General features: G+C 45.6%; 1 protein-coding gene across 6 annotated transcripts in view; it reads right to left on the reverse strand.

Moving 5' to 3' along the window:
* LOC307039968 (calcium-dependent secretion activator 1) overlaps window positions 1–12,896 on the reverse strand; it is a 202,621-nt gene extending 189,725 nt beyond the window's left edge. For 2 of the 6 annotated variants that reach the window (XM_079682442.1, XM_079682443.1), the window contains exon 1: window positions 10,329–12,848. The gene's annotated coding sequence lies outside the window, so the exon portion shown is untranslated. Of the gene's footprint in view, window positions 1–10,328 lie in introns of all 6 variants that reach the window. The other 4 variants (XR_013808378.1, XM_079682440.1, XM_079682441.1 and 1 more) reach the window with 4 other exon arrangements.
* Window positions 12,897–19,485: the final 6,589 nt, after the last annotated feature.

Below are 19,485 nucleotides of genomic sequence, written 5' to 3' on the forward strand. Positions count from 1 at the left end.
AAGGTTCGGAAATCATGACGGGTGATAGGCCGCGTGAGCCCAGTCACTCGCATGATTGATATCGGTAGGATCAATTTAGTCGCTCGCAACGCGAGCGATAACCATGCAAAACCCACACAAAAAAGGGCAAAAGACGGACAAAAGTGGCCTAAATCATGACAGTAGGTAGCCCACGCCAACCGCCATCCTAGGCCGTCCATAAAACTGATTGATATCGGTCCGATTATTAGGGTCTGAGACCTAGGTCGGCGAAGACCCTATTGAAATCGGTCGCGCAGCGACCGATAAACCTGCGAAACACACACAAAACAGGGAAAAAGACGGGCAAAAGCCCATCAAAAGTGGCCTAAATCATGACAGTAGGTGGCCCACGCCAACCTAGTCACATGGGCGCGGGCGCCACCCTAGGCCGAACATTATTGATATCGGTGCGATTATTATTATTCTGATTATTATTTTAATACATTGCGCGCACTTTTGACCCCCGCAACATATGTGAAAACTCACCAAATTTCGCACGCGCGTCAGAAGTCGTGAAAATTGCGATGTGTAATTGGTTCCGGAACTTTGCGTCAAAAATTGCGTAGGCCACGCCCACTTCCGTTTTTAACGTTAACTCCCCCCACTTTAACTTTCACGTAAACGAACGAAACTCGCTACGCATATCTAGGGTGCGGAGACGAGCAAAAAAGCCTCTTGGAGGGGTATAAAATAACGTACAGGAAGTCGGCCATTTTGAATTTGGCGTTGGAAAAACGCGATTTATCGCGTTTTTCGTCCCTCGCACTTTAACGAACTCCTCCTAGGGACTTTATCCGTACCACTCCAAATTCCTCGGGTAGCTTCTCCACAAATGGGCGATCTAAAGTTATCACGGAAATTTTTTTCTTTCGCACGGCGTAGCCGTGATTTGGCGCCAAAGTTCGCGTTCGCTCGATGCTAGGCCATCCCTCAACATGGAACACGATGTTGTCCTAACTCAATGGACAATGGTCCAAACTGCACCAGACTTCAGACTATCTTTAATGGTCCGGCCCTCAACAGCGCTATGTCAATTATGGGATGTCCTCATATGCCGTTGCCATGGCAATGCGTCCCCCGCCAATAAACCTGGTGTTGTCGTAACTCCAATGGACAAGGTCCCATCGTCCCCCAGACTTAACTTTTATATCACCGGTCAATGCCTCAACAGCTCTACGTGAAATCTGAGATCTCACCATATGCCGTTTCCATGGCAACACTTCCCTCGCCAAAAAACCCGGTATTGACGTAACTCAATGGAAAATCATCCAAACGGCACCAGACTTCAGACTATCATTAATGGTCCGGCCCTCAACAGCTCTATGTCAATTATGGGATGTCATCATATGCCGTTTCCATGGCAACGCTTCCTTCGCCATAAAATACCATGTTGTTGTAAGTCAATGGAAAATAGTCCAAACGGCACCAAACTTCATATGATGGCTAATGGTCCGGCCCTCAACAGCTCTCCGCCAATTATGGGATGTCATCATATGCCGTTTCGATGGCAACGCGTCCCTCGCCAAAAAACCTGGTGTTGTTGTAATTCAATGGAAAATCGTCCAAACGGCACCAGACTTCAGACTATCATTAATGGTCCGGCCCTCAACAGCTCTCTCTCAATTAGGGGATGTCAACATATGCCGTTTCCATGGCAACCCATCCTTCGCCAAAAAATACGATGTTGTTGTAAGTCAATGGAAAATCGTCCAAACATCACCAAACTTCAGACTATCATTAATGGTCCGGCACTCAACAGCTCTACGTCAATTATGGGATGTCATCATATGCCGTTTCCATGGCAACGCTTCCTTCGCCATAAAATACCATGTTGTTGTAAGTCAATGGAAAATCGTCCAAACGGCACCAGACTTCAGACTATCATTAATGGTCCGGCCCTCAACAGCTCTATGTCAATTATGGAATGTCCTCATATGCCGTTGCCATGGCGACAGTTCCCTCGCCATGAAACACGGTGTTGTCCTAACTCAATGGACAATGGTCCAAACTGCACCAGACTTCAGACTATCATTAATGGTCCGGCCCTCAACAGCTCTATGTCAATTATGGGATGTCCTCATATGCCGTTGCCATGGCAATGCGTCCCCCGCCAATAAACCTGGGGTTGTCGTAACTCCAATGGACAAGGTCCCATCGTCCCCCAGACTTAACTTTTATATCACCGGTCAATGCCTCAACAGCTCTACGTGAAATCCGAGATCTCACCATATGCCGTTTCCATGGCAACACTTCCCTCGCCAAAAAACCCGGTATTGACGTAACTCAATGGAAAATCATCCAAACGGCACCAGACTTCAGACTATCATTAATGGTCCGGCCCTCAACAGCTCTATGTCAATTATGGGATGTCATCATATGCCGTTCCCATGGCAACGCTTCCTTCGCCATAAAATACCATGTTGTTGTAAGTCAATGGAAAATAGTCCAAACGGCACCAGACTTCATATGATGGCTAATGGTCCAGCCCTCAACAGCTCTCCGCCAATTATGGGATGTCATCATATGCCGTTTCGATGGCAACGCGTCCCTCGCCAAAAAACCTGGTGTTGTTGTAATTCAATGGAAAATCCTCCAAACGGCACCAGACTTCAGACTATCATTAATGGTCCGGCCCTCAACAGCTCTATGCCAATTATGGGATGTCATCATATGCCGTTGCCATGGCAACAGATCCCTCGCCAAAAAACCTGGTCTTTTTGTAATTCAATGGAAAATCGTCCAAACGGCACCAGACTTCAGACTATCATTAATGGTCCGGCCCTCAACAGCTCTCTCTCAATTAGGGGATGTCAACATATGCCGTTTCCATGGCAACCCATCCTTCGCCAAAAAATACGATGTTGTTGTAAGTCAATGGAAAATCGTCCAAACAGCACCAAACTTCAGACTATCATTAATGGTCCGGCCCTCAACAGCTCTACGTCAATTATGGGATGTCATCATATGCCGTTTCCATGGCAACGCTTCCTTCGCCATAAAATACCATGTTGTTGTAAGTCAATGGAAAATCGTCCAAATGGCACCAGACTTCAGACTATCATTAATGGTCCGGCCCTCAACAGCTCTATGTCAATTATGGAATGTCCTCATATGCCGTTGCCATGGCGACAGTTCCCTCGCCATGAAACACGGTGTTGTCCTAACTCAATGGATAATGGTCCAAACTGCACCAGACTTCAGACTATCATTAACGGTCCGGCCCTCAACAGCTCTATGTCAATTATGGGATGTCCTCATATGCCGTTGCCATGGCAATGCGTCCCCCGCCAATAAAACTGGTGTTGTCGTAACTCCAATGGATAAGGTCCCATCGTCCCCCAGACTTAACTTTTATATCACCGGTCAATGCCTCAACAGCTCTACGTGAAATCCGAGATCTCACCATATGCCGTTTCCATGGCAACACTTCCCTCGCCAAAAAACCCGGTATTGACGTAACTCAATGGAAAATCATCCAAACGGCACCAGACTTCAGACTATCATTAATGGTCCGGCCCTCAACAGCTCTATGTCAATTATGGGATGTCACCATATGCCGTTTCCATGGCAACACTTCCCTCGCCAAAATACCCGGTATTGACGTAACTCCATGGAAAATCGTCCAAACGGCACCAGACTTCAGACTATCATTAATGGTCAGGCCCTCAACAGCTCTATGTCAATTAGGGGATGTCATCATATGCCGTTGCCATGGCAACGCATCCCTCGCCATAAAACACAATGTTCTCTTAATTCCATGGAAAATCGTCCAAACCGCACCACACTTCAGATGACAGTTGATGGTCCGGCCCTCAACACCTGAATATGACAATAGTGAGTTTTCCTCAAAAGCTGTTGCCATGGCAACGCATCCCTCTCCGTTAAGCACGATATTGCTAAAACTCCTGTTTAAATGTTCAAAAAGTGTTCAAATTTCACATGTGTGCTAACGGTCAACCCCTCGAGACATATATGTGTCAGTTTTGAGATTTCGTCAAATATCGTTGCTATGGTAACTAAATGGTCGCCGTGAAACACGGTTCTCTCATAACTCCAGTTAACTTGCTCCAAACGGCCCAAAACTTCACAGGTTTGATAACGATGCAGCCCTCAACACATCTAGGCGTATTATGGGGTGTCATCAAATTCCGTTGCCATGGCGACAGATCACTCCCCATCAAACACAATGTTTGTGATACTGCTGTAACTCCTGTGTACGTTGTCCGATCGGCCTGAAACTTCCCACGTTTGCCAACGGCCGAGTCCTCGAGACATCTGCCTGACGTCGACGTGCGGACAACAGCCTGCAGAGCGTCGAAAGACCCGCTCAACGCTGCTCGCAGCTTTAATTAGGGTCTGAGACCTAGGTCGGCGAAGACCCTATTGAAATCGGTCGCGCAGCGACCGATAAACCTGCGAAACACACACAAAACAGGGAAAAAGACGGGCAAAAGCCCATCAAAAGTGGCCTAAATCATGACAGTAGGTGGCCCACGCCAACCTAGTCACATGGGCGCTCGCGCCCATGTGACCTCGGCCACCCTAGGCCGAACATTATTGATATCGGTGCGATTATTATTATTCTGATTATTATTTTAATACATTGCGCGCACTTTTGACCCCCGCAACATATGTGAAAACTCACCAAATTTCGCACGCGCGTCAGAAGTCGTGAAAATTGCGATGTGTAATTGGTTCCGGAACTTTGCGTCAAAAATTGCGTAGGCCACGCCCACTTCCGTTTTTAACGTTAACTCCCCCCACTTTAACTTTCACGTAAACGAACGAAACTCGCTACGCATATCTAGGGTGCGGAGACGAGCAAAAAAGCCTCTTGGAGGGGTATAAAATAACGTACAGGAAGTCGGCCATTTTGAATTTGGCGTTGGAAAAACGCGATTTATCGCGTTTTTCGTCCCTCGCACTTTAACGAACTCCTCCTAGGGACTTTATCCGTACCACTCCAAATTCCTCGGGTAGCTTCTCCACAAATGGGCGATCTAAAGTTATCACGGAAATTTTTTTCTTTCGCACGGCGTAGCCGTGATTTGGCGCCAAAGTTCGCGTTCGCTCGATGCTAGGCCATCCCTCGCCATGGAACACCATGATGTCATAACTCAAACTGACATGCTCAGAACGCCACCAAACTTCACGTGATGGTTAACACTGCGGCCCTGAACAGCTCTACGTCAAATCCCATGTTACTTAATATGGCGTTACCATGGCAACGCATCCCTCGCCATAAAACACGGTGTCGCTGTAACTCCAATGGACAGGGTCCCATCGTCCCCCAATCTTTACTTTTATATCACCGGTTCATGCCTCAACAGCTCTACGTGAAATCTGAGATCTCATCGTAGGCCGTTTCCATGGCAACACATCCCTTGCCAAAAAACACGATGTTGTGTTAACTCTACGGAAAATCGTCCAAACGGCACCAGACTTCAGGCTATCATTAATGGTCCGGCCCTCAACAGCTCTATGTCAATTATGGGGTGTCACCATATGCCGTTTCCATGGCAACGCATCCCTCGCCAAAAAACACGATGTTGTGTTAACTCAACGGAAAATCGTCCAAACCGCACCAGACTTCAGACTATCATTAATGGTCCGGCCCTCAACAGCTCTATGCCAATTATGGGATGTCATCATTTGCCGTTTCATGGCAATGCATCCCTCGCCATAAAACACGGTGTCGCTGTAACTCCAATGGACACGGTCCCATCGTCCCCCAATCTTCACTTGTATATCACCGGTCCATGCCTCAACAGCTCTATGTCAATTATGGGGTGTCATCATATGCCGTTGCCATGGCAACGCATCCCTCGCCAAAAAACACCATGTTGTGTTAACTCAATGGAAAATCGTCAAAACGGCACCAGACTTCAGATGATGGCTACTGGTCCGGCCCTCAACACATCTAGGCGTATTATGGGGTGTGATCAAATTCCGTTGCCATGGCGACAGATCACTCGCCATAAAACCCAATGTTGTGTTAACTCAATGGAAAATGGTCCAAACGGCCCAAAACTTCACAGGTTTGATAACGATGCAGCCCTCAACACATTTAGGCGTATTATGGGGTGTCATCAAATTCCGTTGCCATGGCGACAGATCACTCGCCATCAAACACAATGTTTGTGATACTGCTGTGACTCCTATGTACGTCGTCCGATCGGCCTGAAACTTCCCACGTTTGCCTACGGCCGAGTCCTCGAGACGCCTTTCGCGACACGTCGACGTGCGGACAACAGCCTGCGGAGCGTCGGCGTCGAAGACCCGATCAACGCTGCTTGCAGCTTTAATTATTATTATTATTATTATTCTTCTTCTGATTATTATTTGAATACATTGCGCGCACTTTTGACCCCCGCAACATATGTGAAAACTCACCAAATTTCGCATGCGCATCACAAGTCGTGAAAATAGCGATGTGTAATTGGTACCGGAACTTTGCGTAAAAAATTGCGTAGACCACGCCCACTTCCGTTTTTAACGTTAACTCCCCCTACTTTAACTTTCACGTAAACCAACGAAACTCGCTACGCATATCTAGGGTGCGGAGACGAGCAAAAAAGCCTCTTGGAGGGGTATAAAATAACGTACAGCAAGTCGGCCATTTTGAATTTGGCGAATTTTGTATCGCGTTCGGGACTTTATCCGAACCACTCGAAATTCGTCAGGTATTATCTCGAGACATGGGCGGCAAATTGTTATCATGCAGTTTTTTGGTTTTTCGCACGGCATGACCGTGATTTGGCGCCAAAGTTCGCGTTCGCTCGATGCTAGGCCATGGAACACGATGATGTCATAACGCCAACTGAAATACTCAGAACGCCACCAAACTTCACATGATGGTTAACACTGCGGCCCTGAACAGCTCTAGGTCAAATCTGATGTTACATCGCCAAAAAACCTGGTCTTTTTGTAATTCAATGGAAAATCGTCCAAACGGCACCAGACTTCAGACCATCATTAATGGTCCGGTCCTCAACAGCTCTCTGTCAATTAGGGGATGTCAACATATGCCGTTTCCATGGCAACGCATCCTTCGCCAAAAAATACGATTTTGTTGTAAGTCAATGGAAAATCGTCCAAACAGCACCAAACTTCAGACTATCATTAATGGTCCGGCCCTCAACAGCTCTACGTCAATTATGGGATGTCATCATATGCCGTTTCCATGGCAACGCTTCCTTCGCCATAAAATACCATGTTGTTGTAAGTCAATGGAAAATCGTCCAAACGGCACCAGACTTCAGACTATCATTAATGGTCCGGCCCTCAACAGCTCTATGTCAATTATGGGATGTCCTCATATGCCGTTGCCATGGCAATGCTTCCCCCGCCAATAAACCTGGTGTTGTCGTAACTCCAATGGACAAGGTCCCATCGTCCCCCAGACTTAACTTTTATATCACCGGTCAATGCCTCAACAGCTCTACGTGAAAACCGAGATCTCACCATATGCCGCTTGGCAGCATGGCAACACTTCCCTCGCCAAAATACCCGGTATTGACGTAACTCAATGGAAAATCATCCAAACGGCACCAGACTTCAGACTATCATTAATGGTCCGGCCCTCAACAGCTCTATGTCAATTATGGGATGTCATCATATGCCGTTTCCATGGCAACGCTTCCTTCGCCATAAAATACCATGTTGTTGTAAGTCAATGGAAAATCGTCCAAACGGCACCAGACTTCATATGATGGCTAATGGTCCAGCCCTCAACAGCTCTCCGCCAATTATGGGATGTCATCATATGCCGTTTCAATGGCAACGCGTCCCTCGCCAAAAAACCTGGTGTTGTTGTAATTCAATGGAAAATCCTCCAAACGGCACCAGATTTCAGACTATCATTAATGGGCCGGCCCTCAACAGCTCTATGCCAATTATGGGATGTCATCATATGCCGTTGCCATGGCAACAGATCCCTCGCCATGAAACACGGTGTTGTCCTAATTCAATGGAAAATCGTCCAAACGGCACCAGACTTCAGACTATCATTAATGGTCCGGCCCTCAACAGCTCTATGCCAATTATGGGATGTCATCATATGCCGTTTCCATGGCAACGCTTCCTTTGCCATAAAATACCATGTTGTTGTAAGTCAATGGAAAATTGTCCAAACGGCACCAGACTTCAGACTATCATTAATGGTCCGGCCCTCAACAGCTCTATGCCAATTATGGGATGTCCTCATATGCCGTTGCCATGGCAACAGATCCCTCGCCATGAAACACGGTGTTGTCCTAACTCAATGGACAATGGTCCAAACGGCACCAGACTTCAGACTATCATTAATGGTCCGGCCCTCAACAGCTCTATGTCAATTATGGGATGTCCTCATATGCCGTTGCCATGGCAATGCGTCCCCCGCCAATAAACCTGGTGTTGTCGTAACTCCAATGGACAAGGTCCCATCGTCCCCCAGACTTAACTTTTATATCACCGGTCAATGCCTCAACAGCTCTACGTGAAATCCGAGATCTCACCATATGCCGTTTCCATGGCAACGCTTCCCTCGCCAAAAAACCCGGTATTGACGTAACTCAATGGAAAATCATCCAAACGGCACCAGACTTCAGACTATCATTAATGGTCCGGCCCTCAACAGCTCTATGTCAATTATGGGATGTCATCATATGCCGTTTCCATGGCAACGCTTCATTCGCCATAAAATACCATGTTGTTGTAAGTCAATGGAAAATCGTCCAAACGGCACCAGACTTCATATGATGGCTAATGGTCCGGCCCTCAACAGCTCTCCGCCAATTATGGGATGTCATCATATTTCGATGGCCCTCGCCAAAAAACCTGGTGTTGTTGTAATTCAATGGAAAATCCTCCAAACGGCACCAGACTTCAGACTATCATTAATGGTCCGGCCCTCAACAGCTCTATGCCAATTATGGGATGTCATCATATGCCGTTGCCATGGCGACAGTTCCCTCGCCATGAAACACGGTGTTGTCCTAACTCAATGGAAAATGGTCCAAACTGCACCAGACTTCAGACTATCATTAATGGTCCGGCCCTCAACAGCTCTATGCCAATTATGGGATGTCATCATATGCCGTTGCCATGGCAACAGATCCCTCGCCATGAAACACGGTGTTTTCCTAATTCAATGGAAAATCGTCCAAACGGCACCAGACTTCAAACTATCATTAATGGTCCGGCCCTCAACAGCTCTATGTCAATTATGGGATGTCCTCATATGCCGTTGCCATGGCAATGCGTCCCCCGCCAATAAACCTGGTGTTGTCGTAACTCCAATGGACAAGGTCCCATCGTCCCCCAGTCTTAACTTTTATATCACCGGTCAATGCCTCAACAGCTCTACGTGAAATCTGAGATCTCACCATATGCCGTTTCCATGGCAACACTTCCCTCGCCATGAAACATGGTGTTGTCCTAACTCAATGGAAAATCATCCAAACGGCACCAGACTTTAGATGATGGCTAATGGTTTGTCCCTCAACACCTCAATATGACAATAGTGAGTTTTCCCCAAAAGCTGTTGCCATGGCAACACACCCCTCGCCGTTAACCACGATATTGCTATAAGTCCTGTGTATATGGTCGAAAACTGTTCAAACTTTACATGTGTGCTAACTGTCAAGCCCTCGACACATATATGTGTCAGTGTTGAAATTTTGTCAAATTTCGTTGCTATGATAACAAAATGGTCTCCGTGAAACACGGTTTTCTCATAACTCCAGTGAACATGCTCCAAACGGCCCAAAACTTCACAGATCTGATAACGATGCAGCCCTCAACACATCTAGGCGTATTATGGGGCTCCATCAAATTCCGTTGCCATGGCGACAGATCCCTCGCCATCAAACACAATGTATCTGATACTGCTGTAACTCCTAAATACGTTGTCCGATCGGCCTGAAACTTCCCACGTTTGCCAACGGCCGAGTCCTTCAGACACCTAGACACGTCGACGTGCGGACAACAGCCTGCGGAACGTCGAAGACCCGCTCAACGCTGCTTGCAGCTTTAATTATTATTATTATTATAATAAATACATACCTACTATTATTATTTATTACATTATAGATTTTATTTTTATACCCCTGGAAATAATTAATGGACTTTATTACTCATTCCTAAGTATGTATGCTGCGTGTATTTGTTGTCTTATGTTGTGATGTTTTTTGTTTTGATGGCACCTTTTGAAAGGGAGAAGCATTTATTTATCTCATTGTACATGTATAATGACATTAAACAATTATATTCTATCCATTTCCCCTGTATACAGGTAGACAGAAGGTAACAGATAATCGACTCACGTCATAGTAGCTCTGGACGGCGTTGATGAAGGCTTCGTCCGCCACGATCTGGGTGTCTCCGTTGAGGAAGGCCTGGAAACGCTCTTTGACCGTCTGCAGCTGCAGCTTACTGATCTGAAGGAAACAACAAATATATTATAATTTTTAAACCACCACTAAAATACTATTTCCTTGTGGTGTGGCGCTAAAGATGCTGTTGCCGCTCTTATTAATATCATTTCCTAAACACTGAAACACATCGGAATACCAATGCATTTTTAATAACAACCAATTCTGCAGTTTAATAGGTGGAACCATTTTTTAAAGTTCATATTGGCCAAGACTCCTAAAGTAATCACAGACTGTCAGATGTAGAGGCAGTCACATGCTGCTTTGTTATCTAATTCTAACAGTGAATATTCTTGTTCAATATGTAGTAATAGAATGAATCTCTCATTGCAATCCCTCGTCAAAATAAGATGCCTGTGAACTTTTGGAAACCTCCGTCTAACCTATGCTGTATGTTCCAAAGATTCCATATGACAGGGTGCTGTTGTGCACTGTGACAAAATCTATATCTTTCAAAATCAAATCAATCAAATCTTGGAAGAAAACTTCCAAGAAGAAAAGACAGTATCATTCTTATTGCAGGTGTGTAGGTCTGTGGACCATTTTTACTTTAAAGTGACAGCAGTAGTATTAAACATAATTTGTAATGGTGACTCAGAGTGGGTAAAACTTTATGAAATGTAATATTCTGCATATGATATATAGATTGATTTGGTGGAAATTGTACAACAAGTGCAGCCTCAGTGTAGAACAGTGTGAGGCCTGTAGTAAATATGTTCACCTAATTACGAATGGCAAGTGAAGCTTTAAATGAATAGGCTTAACTTGATAATAAAACTTTGCTACGCTGTATTAGACAATGCTTTTTAAAGGCAAACATTTTACTGCAGACACTTTTAATACCAGAATTCTGCTTTGAGCTTTTATTCAGGTAATACATTATTATATGTCCTACTGAATCATCCATCAACAAAGACAATAGCATGACAAAGAAATTACTCCACACCAATAGATTGCCACAGTGACGAGTCCTAAAACCCGGAAGTAAGCTTCTTCTGGTTCCCTCGAGAAAAAAGCAATGCAATTTCTCCATAGGATTTTGGACAATAGCTCGAAATAGGGTCTGTGGTTTGACACACATTTAAGAGACGGATCATAAATCTATCGATTAGATTTATGATTCGAAAATTATAAAAGTAGGGTAGACATGTGGAGATTATCCGACTGAACAAAACGTGATCCGTCTCTTAAAGGTAGGGTATATGGAAGCAAACAAGAGACAGAAGTATTTTAATTTCATCAGACACCAAATTAATAGCATTGAAAATACTTACTTTGAAAATCATGTATCTGATTTTTGTAAAATAAAAATGTAACAATTCGAATGGTCAAATTCAGATCCCAAAAATTCAATGGACAATTTCGGTGTTTAAAATTCGACGTCAAAAATGTCGATGCAGCATCACCCGGGCTACCCAGACAGGATAAGCCATCGAGCCTGAATACAATCGAACCGACTTCTGGCCTATCAGAGCCAAGCGGCGAACTCCGGGGCAGTGCCATGAAGCCCAATGCTGCAAACTGTAGGCGATGGATGCAGATGGGAGAAATTCCCGTAGACCCTATGTTAAAATCATACTGTATATATAAATGGACGTAGTGTCCGTGACGTCACCCATAGGATTCTGCAGAGTTGCCGAGAAGCCCTTAGTAGGCGGAGTCGGCCACTAACGGCTTGATGGCGACGTCAGAGTCTAATCCCGCCTGCTCCAAATAAGGGCAAAGAGGCGGAGCCGAGGCGGGACCTGCTGCCTCCGAACTGGAAGTAAACAGAGCTAGCTCAGGCTAAGAAGCTAAGCTAACATGAAATACGTGCATACCAAGTTACTGCTAACAGTGTAGTTCCCCTATATAAACGTTACATTCATAATCAAATGAGACAATCTGCAAGAGAATTAGCTATGTTTTGTTATTCTTAATGCTTGTCATTCACACGTTATTAAAAGATGGACTCCACCGCCCGGCCCCGGACCTAACGGAGCCGCAGTGGGCTAGCTCCGGGACGCCGGCTGGAGCTAGCCCCCTGCGGCTCCGTTAGCTCCGGCGGCCACCACTGGGATAATTGGGTCCCCTATTAACATTTGCTCCCGTTTAGCATTATGGGCGTCATAGCCATAGACTATAAAAGTCTTACCCAAGGCTGAATCATAGACTAAAATGTATATAGTATAAAGGGTTACGTCCTTAGCTGACTAATAAGTAACAAGGTAAGCTACCAAGCACACAAACACCTGTGAACGGGACATGTATAATATTATCATTTTAGACTTCTTGGAAGTTCTGTTAGTACATTCAAGCACACAGCACAACATTTTAATTGTCTGGTATTTGTAACAATATTCCCTAAAAGGCACAATCACCACAAACATAGCTAAAGCTAAAGGGTCTTGACCCTTTAGCTTTAGCCGTGTTCGTGGTGATTGTGCAGTAACTACAACTAATTGTACAGTAACTACAACTAACTAACTTTGTAGCCTCTATGGTTGAAGCCTAGCAGAGTGGACAAGTTGCTGTTAGCTGACAGTGAGGCATGTAGATGTCAATCAAAGTGACCAGGCCCTAATTAATGCAAAAGCTTTAAGGCTTAATATTAATTAAACAGATGTCTTGAGAAAAATGTCACCCCCCCAATCCATATTCATGAAGGGGGGATCGAACTATACAGAGAATATGGTTTTTTGAACCACGATGTAAACATCGTTAATTCTGCTCTAAAGTTGAGCATTTTAACATTGGGTTCTATGGAAATTGCTCCCTTCTGCAGACTGCTCCTACTAGATGAACTGAAGTTTGAGGCACTTCCGCATTGGCGTCCCGGCTCTTCCCCAGAGTTTGCCGCTTGGTTAAAATGTCCAACTTAACATCAGAAAATGAACATGTTTCTAGCCTGGATCCACAAAAACTTATTCTGTATATAGTTAGATTCCCTCTTCATGACAACGGGACTGCTGCTCCTAGCTCCTCTGTCTCACTGCTAGCTCCGTTAGCTCCATTGGCTCCGTGATGCTACAGGGGCTCAGCTCATGACGAGAACACTACTTGAACTCGGCCGTGTTTGTTGTGTTGGTTCCTGGTGGACTATTCGTCACAATATGGTCTAGCTGCGGCCGCGGACACTACATGACACTACACGACACGCCCACCTGACACGACACTACGGTGGCTGAGAGGCACTACCGTTAAAAGTGAATTGACGACACTACACGACAAGAGGAGAGGTTTTGGGGTTTAGGTTTGGGAGGGAGGAAGGAAGATTAGGATTAGGTAAAAAGGTAGGGAGTGGTTAGGGTTAGGATGGGGGAAGGGAAGGGTTAGATTGAAGGGAGGGAAGAGAACTGCTACCCGGGAAACAGGATGCAGCGCGTCATCTGTGAAGCTCCGCCTACGTTGAGCTCCCGCCCCCATCGAGCTCATTGAGGCACTGCGCACTGCAGTGAGGGGCTTCTCGTCCGCGTTCGCATCCATGAGCTAGCTAGACCCTTCTCAGCTACCGTACTGTCGTGTCAGGTGGGCGTGTCGTGTAGTGTCGTGTAGTGTACTGTACTGTACTGTCTGCGGCCGCAGCTAGACCCTTCGCATTCGTCATGCAAATATAGGATTTATCTGCGGTTAAAACAGACCGCCCATGAATGCAGTTTCTTCGGTAAGTCAACCCCTCGTACTTTATGTTTTGTTACTGGTGTTTTTATTAAGCTAACGTTAATGACTGTTTAGAGTTAGGTTAGCATTTGAGCAATTGGTAGCTCCATCTGTGCTAACGATGCTATGCATAGCATCTAAGTTAAACATAATAGAGAAGTGTAAAACATTAAGTAGGATGCTACTGTATACCAAAAGGCTTCTGTGCGAGGTTGGTAAAATAAGGTCATCCTTGTACGTTAGATAGTTAGTTTGCTAATTAGGTTACTGTATGCATTGTTACGCAGCGTCCACAAGGCGGCGTACGTTGAAGCTTGCCGGTGGGCGTGTCTGAAACTCAACCAACAACCAATCACATGAATCTCCCGCCCCGGACACACAAGTACGTGGTTTGATTGGCTAGAGCTTGTACTGGCATATCCAATCCAATCCAACTTTATTTATATAGCACTTTAAAACCTTCAGACCAAAGTGCTGTACAGAGAGATAAGCTCACACAACATAATATAAATACATTTAAAATACAAGATAAAAACACAAAACAAACCAGAATAAGCGTAATAATAAAAAAAAAAATAACAGCCATATAATAAAAACAATAGACCACTGAAAGTAAATAAAAGCAACAATCTACTTGTTTCCGAATGCTAAGGAGAAGAGGTGGGTTTTAAGACGGGATTTAAAAGCAGACAGTGTGGGAGCCTGTCTGATGAGCAAGGGCAGGTCGTTCCACAGTTTAGGGGCGGCAGCAGAGAAAGCACGGTCCCCTCTGCGCTTAGACTTTGGTTTTGGCCCCCTCAGGGTAGTACCCCTCACTGCAGTGCGCAGTACCTCGACGCCCCTCCTTCTCAACCTCAAGATCGCCCCTCCTTCTCAACCTTTGAGACACGTGACGGGACACCTCTCCTTCTCAACCTTTGAGGCACGTGACGTCCCGACTCCCATGTTGTGTACTTACCCAGTCACAAAAGTAACATATTATATCTTATATTATTAATATATATATAATTCTGATGTCTGTGGTTATTTAAACATTCCCTGATAAACGTTATTTCAGCGTCAATAAATGAGTGTTAATCCCAGTGTGTTTAGTGTGCAACATCACATGTCATTTCACCTTCTATAGGCTAGTTGCACAAGATGGCGTCTATCAACTTCCGGCGGCTGGGTGTGAGCCTGAGTACTTCCGGTCTTCGGTGTGGAGTTGTTTGGGGAGTTAGCGATATACATACGATAGATAGAGAGAGAGATAGATAGAGAGAGAGAGAGAGAGAAAGAGAGAAAGAGAGAAAGAGAGAAAGAGAGAGAGAGAGAGAGAGAGAGAGAGATAGATAGATAGATAGATAGATAGATAGATAGATAGATAGCAAGATACATAGCATACAGTTAGCATACAGTTAGCATACAGATAGCGATAGATAGCATAGATGATGAGCGGTAAAGAAAAGCGATTGGCCTTCCAGCGGGTAAGAAAGTCGGCACTAAATTGCTGTGTGCCCCTTTGTACAAATAAGTCCCGTTATAATCGGGAGATAAGTTTCCATTCATTTCCTATTGATGCTGAGGTAAAGGCTCAGTGGCTGATCAAGGTCCGTAGGGACAATTTCAGCCCCACAACAAATACCTGTGTGTGTAGTAGGCATTTTCGACCAGGAGACTTATTGGTCACAGCTGGAGGACTGAACAGAGTAAAGAAAGGAGCTACACCTGTTCTCTTTACTTGGAATAACTACGAGCTACCTACACCAAGACGTAATGTTTGGGAGCGTCGGCCGAGGGCAGAGAGTCCCACCCCGGACTTGACAGCTGAGTACGAGGTGGAAACACTTGCGCCGCCGGATCATGACTACTCCGTAAATCCAGCGACGGCAGTGATGGCAAATCAGGTGGCCGACGAGAATGAAGCCTTGAAAATCCAGGTTAGGGAGCTCCAACACCAGCTGGAAGTGTTACAACTGAGATCTCGTTTCGGGATACAACGCCTGGCAGGGTCGGACGAGGACATTCGTTTCTACACTAGGTTTGTTCATAAGGTTTGTTTATAACGCTATCAGGATGTTGTTATGGCCACTAGTTTGATAAACACTTTTCATTTGGGAAAGCTAATTTAAGAAACAAAACTATGTCTAACATGAAAAATATTACATTCTTAGATTTGCCACATACAAGCATTTCCTCGCCTTTTGGAAATTGGGGGAGCCTGCACCAACACCAAGATGGTGCGGATCACAAACGCCAAGGCATCCTTTGCCAGCAGCTCGGATTCCTCTCAACCATCAACAACGGTAAGCAGCACACAAGCATGGATGTATATTAATAATTATGCACGCTGCGCACTATACCACCTTTTAACAAGTGCATCAGATCACTCACAAAACACACACACACACACACACACACACACACACACACACACACACACACACACACACACACACACACACACACACACACACACACACACACACACACACACACACACACACACACACACACACACACACACACACACACACACACACACACACACACACACACACACACACACACACACACACACACACACACACACACACACACACACACACACACACACACACACACACACACACACACACACACACACACACACACACAGAACAACAAACCCCAGGAAAATGTGTTACAACTGTACCCGGTCTCCCCTATAACAGTATGGGGGGGGGGTTGAGGAGCTGACGCTCGTCAACTATCAGCAGGAGGGCGGGAGAGCCTCGCTGCGGGGCAGCAGTGTGTGGACCTTTCAGCGCAACTCGCATGATGCCGAATTGAACAAACACATTTAAATAATTGGTTTAAACGGCATAATAATAAGGACGATCGTCCGTTCTGTGATTCTCCAGAGCCCACATGCTGAAGTGAAACGAGGAAGCAGAAAAACAGAGGTCTGTGATGTATTTTGTGAAACAGAAGAACAGCTAAATAAATGCAACGGCTTCCCAAGAAGAGCTCGCCTCTCTCTAAAGTGGGTTACCGAACCTGAAGCTTGTTGCTTCTGCCCTCCTCGACTACGGTCTGGGAGCCGACAGGAAAGTTCAACACACAGATGGCCAGTCCGCCCCTTTGTAGCATATTATGTCAATGAGAGCTGAGCAGATCGCCACTGGGCTTTCAACTAAATACACAGCCACGCAAAAACTGCGGCATTTGTACAGCTCCTTATGGGTACTGCAATTAGTGAAGTGCTTTCCTCCGTGGTGAAACGATCAGCACTGCACCACGGAGGAAAGCGGCAGAATGTCACCTGGAGATAAAGAGAGCGGGGCTGCGTTGCGTGCATGGCTTCCTTCTGCAGGTAACGGGGAGACGCGCTCTGGCGGCGGTCTCGTTCAGGATCCGAAAATACAATTTAAATAATTTTGCACACTTATTCCACTTATTCCTAGTGTGCCAATGGTTACGGTGCCGCGTGCCAATGCTGGCACGCGTGCCAAGGGTTGCCGACCCCTGATCTACAGTATGCCTAACACTTATTTGTTTTCACAGAAACTTCCACCCATAGATGAGCTGCTGCTGTTCCTCATGCACCTGTCAGTGGGCCTACATCTGAGGGATCTAGCAGAACGGTTTGGCATTCACCGCACCACAGTCAGCAGAATTATTTCCACCTGGACACACTTCCTCGACCTACTGCTTGGAAGCAAACGTCTATGGATCCCACGCGAAGTTGTCAAAGCTCACCTTCCACCAGAGTTTTCAGCTTTCCCTGACACACAAGTGGTGCTTGACTGCACTGAAGTATTCTGCCAGACTCCATCATCTCTCCTGCTGCAGAGTGAGGTTTTTTCTACATACAAGTCGCATGCTACATTCAAGGCCATGATCGGCATGGCACCACATGGTGCCATTACATTTGTGTCTGGCCTGTATGCAGGATCTATGTGTGACTGGGAGATCTTCAAGCTGTCTGGCATCGTGAGCCTGCTCACACCAGACATGGCGATAATGGTCGACAAAGGGTTCCTTGTGGACAATCTGGTTGAGGGTCAAGTGTACCGGCCTGCCTTTCTGCACAAAAAAACCCAAATGAGGAGGGAGGATGTCAGACAGACTCAATCCATTGCACGTCTGAGGCTCCATGTGGAGAGGTGCATCAGAAGAGTCAAAGAGAACAAACTATTTGACAAAGCCATACCACTGTCTGTGTGTGGAAGCATTGAGGAGCTCTTCAATGTGGCTTGCTTCCTGGTCAACTACCAGAACGGACTGCTGGCAAAAACATGGGCAAGCCTGGGCAGCAATTAGTGATGGGAATTATGACTATTTGAAGGGAAAATAAGCGAAATAATCACCAGGATAATGATTGACTGTATTGCCAGACCTAATGTCAATAATCTTCTTTGTAAACATGACACAAGGTGGCGCCATATCCATGTCAGTGAATGTACTACTTTGAACTTACCCTCTGTATGTGTTAAGTAAATAAAGTTGTCTTGCCTTGAATGAAATTCACGCAACTCTTTATATTAGATACTGTGTTTTTAAGTGGCGATGGAGATTATTCGTTGACCCTGCTTTAAAGGATAGTTTGCCTTTCCAAATGGTGCGCTTTATCACTCCCTGGGTTTTGGTTGAAGTGCTTCCAAATGCTGCTGCGTTTGGCTAATTTTCCATTTTCAAAAGAATCGGCTAATGAATATAACTAATATATATATATTATATAGGCCTGTTGCGATAATCGATAAATTGACTTATCGTACGATAAATAAAAATGGACTCGATAACTTTTCTGAGCTCGATAAATTGCCGTTTACATAAAGATGTGACCAGCATTTTAGCCTAGAGCGCTGTGGCTGCCAGGCGCGCTGTGAGGGGCGGGGCTGACACACAGCCAGGTCAGGACACTCCGCGTGCACGTGCAGCAGCGTAGCAGCCAAATTAATAATATAGCGACAAGCGGGAGACAACGTGTGACTTACTCGCGGGGAATTTAAAGTGAAATAGAATTGGTTACAAAACCTAACTACACATCTCGATTCTCCGGTGTGGCAGTATTTTGGATTCAAACCAAATCAACGAGGCGAACCTACGGACTTGAATGAGCCGGGCGGTGTGTGTGTCGCATTGGTTTAAAAAAGGTAGCGACAAAAGCAGGCAATACCACGCATTTTAAACCACCTAAAACACAACCACCCCATTCCGTTTTTCCAGCTGGGAGCAAACACGGCAGCTGGAGATGGAGAGGCCCCGCCCGACAATGCAAACATGTTGGTGTTCCTTGCTCGAAAACTTAGAAAAACAGATTTGGATATGGCCTGTTGAGGCATCTGGGTCTTTGACAGTGGACTGTACACTTGACTGTTGTTTTAAGGAGGTTTTTTTTGCTTGTGAGATAATGTGTGCTCATATTTATTTATATATAGTGCTGGGG

The sequence above is a fragment of the Notothenia rossii genome (genome assembly GCF_949606895.1).
Source record: "Notothenia rossii genome assembly, chromosome: 5".
Classification (NCBI taxonomy): Eukaryota; Metazoa; Chordata; class Actinopteri; order Perciformes; family Nototheniidae; genus Notothenia; species Notothenia rossii.